Source organism: Malania oleifera, chromosome 10, assembly GCF_029873635.1.
Source record: "Malania oleifera isolate guangnan ecotype guangnan chromosome 10, ASM2987363v1, whole genome shotgun sequence".
Classification (NCBI taxonomy): Eukaryota; Viridiplantae; Streptophyta; class Magnoliopsida; order Santalales; family Ximeniaceae; genus Malania; species Malania oleifera.
The window spans coordinates 8,084,530-8,090,560 of record NC_080426.1 but is presented as its reverse complement, the minus strand read 5'-3'; positions in this window follow the sequence as shown (position 1 = coordinate 8,090,560).

Genomic DNA, 6,031 nt, shown 5'->3' with positions numbered 1-6,031 from the left:
ACCCTATACTAACTTCAAAAATACGCTGAAATTTAAAGTCCAGGCGACTGACCCCTTAAGTCCAGTTGACTGACCCTTCGAAATTCAGATTTTTAAAAGTAACGGGATGTTTTCAAAATTGAGTTTTTCAATTCTAAATATTATGAAAACTTGGGAAACACTCCAAGTCACTTGGAGAACATGAAATACACCTTCTAAACTCTATAAATACCTCCCAAGACAAAGGATTTTAGATACTAAGAATTAAAATTAGTAATCAAGTCTTATTGCTTACAATCTTCAAAAACTCTCTTGCTCACATACTTGCTGAAGTTTTCTATTGAGTCTTGCTGATATTTTCTCACCGATCTTTGGGCACAAGTTTTGAATCTTTCAATATAAGAAAGAACACGGTGATATACACTTGAGCTTCATCTTTCTATATTGTTATTTGAATAAAATATATTGTTTTCAATTGTACTAATCTGCTCTTATTGAGAGTGTCTTTGTACACCAATTTGTTTCTTGATTTTCTTAACGGTTCAGGATTGTTGAATCATTGTACCGAGCGTGGGGAATCGTTTGGAGAGGGGGCTCCACCCTAGTTGAAGGAGTGTACCGAGCATGGGGTATCGCTTGGAAAGGAGTGTTCTATCCTATTGAAGGAGTGTTGTAAATGTTTGCTTTACTCGTAAAGAAGTGATATAGTGGAATCTGTAGGTGTGTTGCCTAAGCTGATGATGTAGGTGGGTATAGCCGAACCTTGTAAAAATCCCAGCATCTCTCTCTTTCCCTAAGTCTTTTTAATTTCCTGCACATATATAAATTGTGTGGATGAATGTTTAATTTGAGAAAATTAACTTGTGATTGGGAATTGAAATGGGAGTACGTTGATTAATCTTTGCGGAAACCAAAAAGGAAGTACGTTGATTGATCTTTGCGGAAACCAGATTTAAAAGCTTGCTGAAATTTCTAATTTGTTTCATATTGTAAAATCAAGTTTATCTCTTTGATTGGATTAACATATTCAAGAAGTAATTCTCTGATTTTGAATATCACAGTTGAAAGGAATTTTGACAAACTGATATTAAATAATCATGATCTTAAATACAAGAATATTTTGCTTATAAGTTTATCTACGTAAGTAGTACAAATTTTCAATGAAATTTATATTTATCTCACCATGATTTTGTGTACATAATATTATGTGCAAATTACCTAAAAAATAAAACTCAATATTATATAAAAAGTTTATTTATATAAATTATTATTTTATGATAATTTTCGTTTAAATTAAATTAGGCACATGCATGACACGTGTTGTGTGGCTAGTCAAATAAAATGTGGTTTATTTACCTTCCGACAATTAAAAATATATGGCTTTTAGTCCATACAATTCCATTGGGCCGTTAATTCGTTGAAGAATTCTTCCTATTAATTTTAGCCCAAAAAGCCCAGAGGAATTTGCTGGAAAGCAGCCCACATTCGTTGGTTCGAATGGGCATGCAAATCCTTCTATATTATGGGCCGGCCCAAGAAGTAAGACGGTTCATATCGGGCCAGGCCTTCGGCCTGATCGTGGATACATACACACATTATTTTTTGACACATAGTTGAACAATTTCTGAGTGAAGGTAGGCCCAATTGCTCCTACCTTCCGATCGATCACCGACCTCAGAGAAGATGTGACCAACCCCACAACTCCTTTCTCGATCTCATGCAAAATCAACTCAAGATCTTCTATTACGTACTAAGCTTTCCTATGATTTGCCCATATTCACGTTCATAATAAATGTCTTTCAAGTTTTCTTTCTGCAAATGATCGTTATGAGCAATGAACACAAAAATGCTACTGTGCTGTAGCCAGCGGATTCTACATGTCTATTTAAAAATTTAAATTTAAAAGAAATAATTAAAAACTATATAAATAGTAGAAGAATTATGAATATTGTAAAGATATATCAATTCACTCATTATCTATTATTGAAAATCATGTATGATATAGTGTAGGTATGAGATACGATAATTGTGTTGCTTCGAAACAAGCATGCATATGGTGGCTCCTGTTCTTGACATATTTATATATGAATAATGTAGCAATGCAGGCTTGACTCTCAACTCAATCCCTGCCTGCTCAATTTAGTAAATTTACCCATCAATTATTTTCACCAATAATAAGATTTCAATGCTTCCACATGCCTGCATGTGATCACCTCCTCCATATACAATATATATTAGTAATTATGCAAGTATCTTAGTTAATTGCTTTCCTAATATATATATATATATGGGATTAGTGCAAGTGGTATTAAACAAAAGGTTATTGTTTAAGAGCCATGCTAGGAAATTTAATTTTATGTATTAATATTTTTTGGTAAAAAAATGCCTAGGGAATGAGTGAAAGTTAAAAGCTTACAAGATAACAAAAGAATTTTCTCATTCATGTATATGCTTTGTTTTGGTCCAGTAAAAAGAAAGTAAAGAAAGCGGAAAATAATTTATTTTATTTTTTTTGATAATGTGATTTTTTTGAAAAAAAAAAAAATTAAAGCAGAAAATTGAAAATGGCCAATTGGGTTTTCTATTCTGTACAAAACCTACAAGAAAAAGGGGTGAAAAGATTTTTTTTTTTTAAATAAAAAATTCCCCATTAATTTCCTTTATTTATCCAAATGAAAATCTAGAGGTATACACGTATCTTTCTTTCTTTTTGCTTTTCCTTCTTTTCCAATATTTTTTTTTCTTCCTTTTTTTCAGATTTATAATTCATTTTCATGGACATGCACCAATTTAATCCAAAAATTGAAAGCTATTAAGTCTTGATTCCACATTCTCTGCAAATATGCTACCAATCCTCTGGTAATGCCTTGGACCAATTACTTGCATCAACATAGAATGATGACCATGCATGTGAGGAGTAGTAGTTGAAGTGAATTAGCGGCTCAGTCTGCAGAAGAGGCAAAGCTGAACATAAGTCTTTCTTTCGTATTAAAGGTTTGGGATTGAAGGTGAGCATGAGTCGTACAGTGATGTGTAGACTGGTCCCAAAAGGGGAAGGGGAAAGGTAGGGTGTGACAAACCGAGTAGGACAAAATGGGTTAAATCAATTTCAAAGCTTGATTAAGGCCAACCCCATGATCCAAGATACCCTCTTCTCCCTTCTCATTAAAATACAACCCTTCTTTTTCTTTTTAAGATTTTTAACTTTTAGAGGCCGCAAGAAAGAGAATCTGAGGAAGGATGATTGGGCAAATGAATACATATATAGTTATAGAACAGCAGGTGCACCCCTCCCTTCAAACATGCCAAAGTTTAAGGGACCTGCTCCTCCCCCTCTTATTCTGCATTAACTCTGTTTCTTAAAAAAATACATGTATGGACAAAAAAGCTAAGCCCTTTCTTCAATATGTATATTGCAGAGCTTATGATTGATGCGCTAGTGTATCTACAAAAGAAAAAGGGCCACTGGGATTCTTTCTTCAGTTTTAATTATTGGCTCTTTGAAGAGTTTAGAGTTCATGTCATGTACCCCTTTAGGTAGGCTACGAGTTTTGGAGTACCCGGGAAAATTGCCCATTTGAGTGGAAACTCTGAATCGATCGAGAAATCCCCGTTTGGATTTGATTTGTAGCTAGCAAGCAAGAAGATCTTCTGCCTGGAGGAATTTATTGGCCCGATGGATTGGAATTTGGAACTCAAGGATAGGACTGGAGACCCTCAGAATTAAAAACAACATCTAACCCGTCACTGATGACACTCTGCCGTGCTACGAAATCAATTAATCTCCCCTTCCCCTGTTTGCTCACGGAACGGAGTTACTGGAGAAACAGGGGAGCTCTGATTTGGAAGCATTTGTTCGTTTTTTTTGGTTCTTCTTGTTTTGTTTTGTTCCCTTTTCTTCTGTTGTTGTTTCTTTCGCCATAAAAAATGTGATTAAAATCTTCTTGCTTAGGTTGTTCTGGGAAGCAATCTGAGATTTGATTATGAAAGGGGAACACTTTAGTCTTCCGAGGACTGCTTGTCTGTATGTACATGCATTTGATCATTACTGTGGATCGCCAGATTAATCCAAATTGAAACTTCAAACTCAAGCACCATTGGGTTTAAACCTAGTTAAATCCTCCTCCATTGCTTCCAAAATCACTTCTTAATTTTGCCATTGGTACGGAAATGACATCTGTTCGTAGTTTGCTTGCTGATTCTATCAATGATCACACTGAAAAACAGTTTTGCAAGATTGAAATTAAAATGCTTTAGAAATTAAGTTTGATTTCCATATAATTTCTTATAAGGCAATTAAAGCATAGGACTTTTATGTGCAGAGGCGAGTCTTAAGCTTGAAAGTGAAATATATTAATTTTATTAGAGATACATATATATTTTCCATTTTTTATTTATTGTGTATTTATTATAGAACAGATATTTAGGAATAATTTGCGATCCTCTTTTTTTTTTTTTTTGATTACGCACCGGGTTTTCACATGTCCGTTTTACGATTCACATGACTAATCCTGCGCCCCTTGAAGCCAACCTCACAACTTCAAAAGGAGCTAAATTTCAGGAATCCAGAGGTGGAAACGAAATAATTTGGGATCCTTGACTCATGTATAAATATACCTTTATATTGTTGAATAATGAATATAGAAAAATCCCCTTATTCAATTTTAACATGGTAGCAGAGCAAAACCTATTTTTTTTTCCCTAACCTTTCTTGTCGTCGCCCCCTGTTTATGAACACACGCAACGGGAACACGTTGTTGCACACGCAACATGCTTCTGTTCGGTGACAGACATCCCTCTCGTCGTCATCGTCTTCACCGAATCAGCGAGCACGCTGACACTCTGATCACCTTTGGCTTCTCTAGTTATTCTCCATTCCGGCGTCGTCTTAGTCTCAGTCATAGCTTCGCCGATGTTTTTTTTAGTTCTCAGCCGCAGTCTCTCTCTCTTAGTTTGGCGAAGCAGCAGTCAGTGCTTCTCCCGTCTTCTTCGGTAGTGTTTCAGCTGTCGTCGCCTTTGGCGCTCGCGGCAGTCTCGGGTTGCCTTTTTCGGCGATATCTCTACTTTGTTCCGGTTGTTTGCTCTGAGAACCTCTTCTCAATTCGACGTTCAGTCTTCGTTCGATGTTCTTCCTCCTCTGCACATGTCATTGTTCCCTGCAAACGTCATTTGGCATTCGAACCTCATCATCGTCGTCGTGGTCGTTCCTCACTGCACTGACGTCGTCATCGTGCTTCTCTGAATATTGCTTATCTGCAATTCGTCTCCGGCTATCTCCCGTGGTCTCTCTCCTTTCCAGCCTCACTGCCCATCTGGTTCTCAGTTTGTCCCGTCGTCTCGACTGGTGTCTTCCAATGTTTTGGGTTGCAAGTCTATCCCGCCATCCCAACTTCATCTTCTCCAACGTCCGTCTCTCTCGGCTAGTTTTCTCCAGTATCATCAGTGCTCACAGCAGTTTCTCTAGAGCTTTGTTATCCCCTCTGGCGTGCTCTCTGTCTCTTCAATGAGCTCTGGGTAGTTTCTGGCCAGACCTGCCTTCTTCAGGCTCATCCCAGTGCATTGTTCATTCTCCGGCGTTGTATATGTTCTCCAGCATTCTTATATTAAGCAATCGCTGAATTTGACTTTCAGTTCTTACAACGAGATTATCAAATCGAAGGTTTATGTTTTTTTTTTGCCGTCATAAAGATCAGATCTGACCCGATTCGGCGGTTTGATTCATCAGAATTGATCTGACATTATGTCCAACATCACATCTAGTTCTTCAATGGCTGCAAATACTGTCACAGGTTCTTCAACTTCTTCTGAGATTGTTGCATCTGGTCTCACCAGCGAACAATACCGTCAACTCTTGGATGTTTTATAGCCCTTGAACACCAACTCTGTCAATTTTGCTTGTAACCTTGCTTCTTGTCATTCTACTTCCTTTTCTAATACGGAATGAATTGTTGATTTAAGTGCCTCCGATCATATGACTTCTAATTTGTCTTCTTTTGCTAATATTACACTTCCTAATCAGTTATGCCCCATTAAGATTACAAATGATGACAAT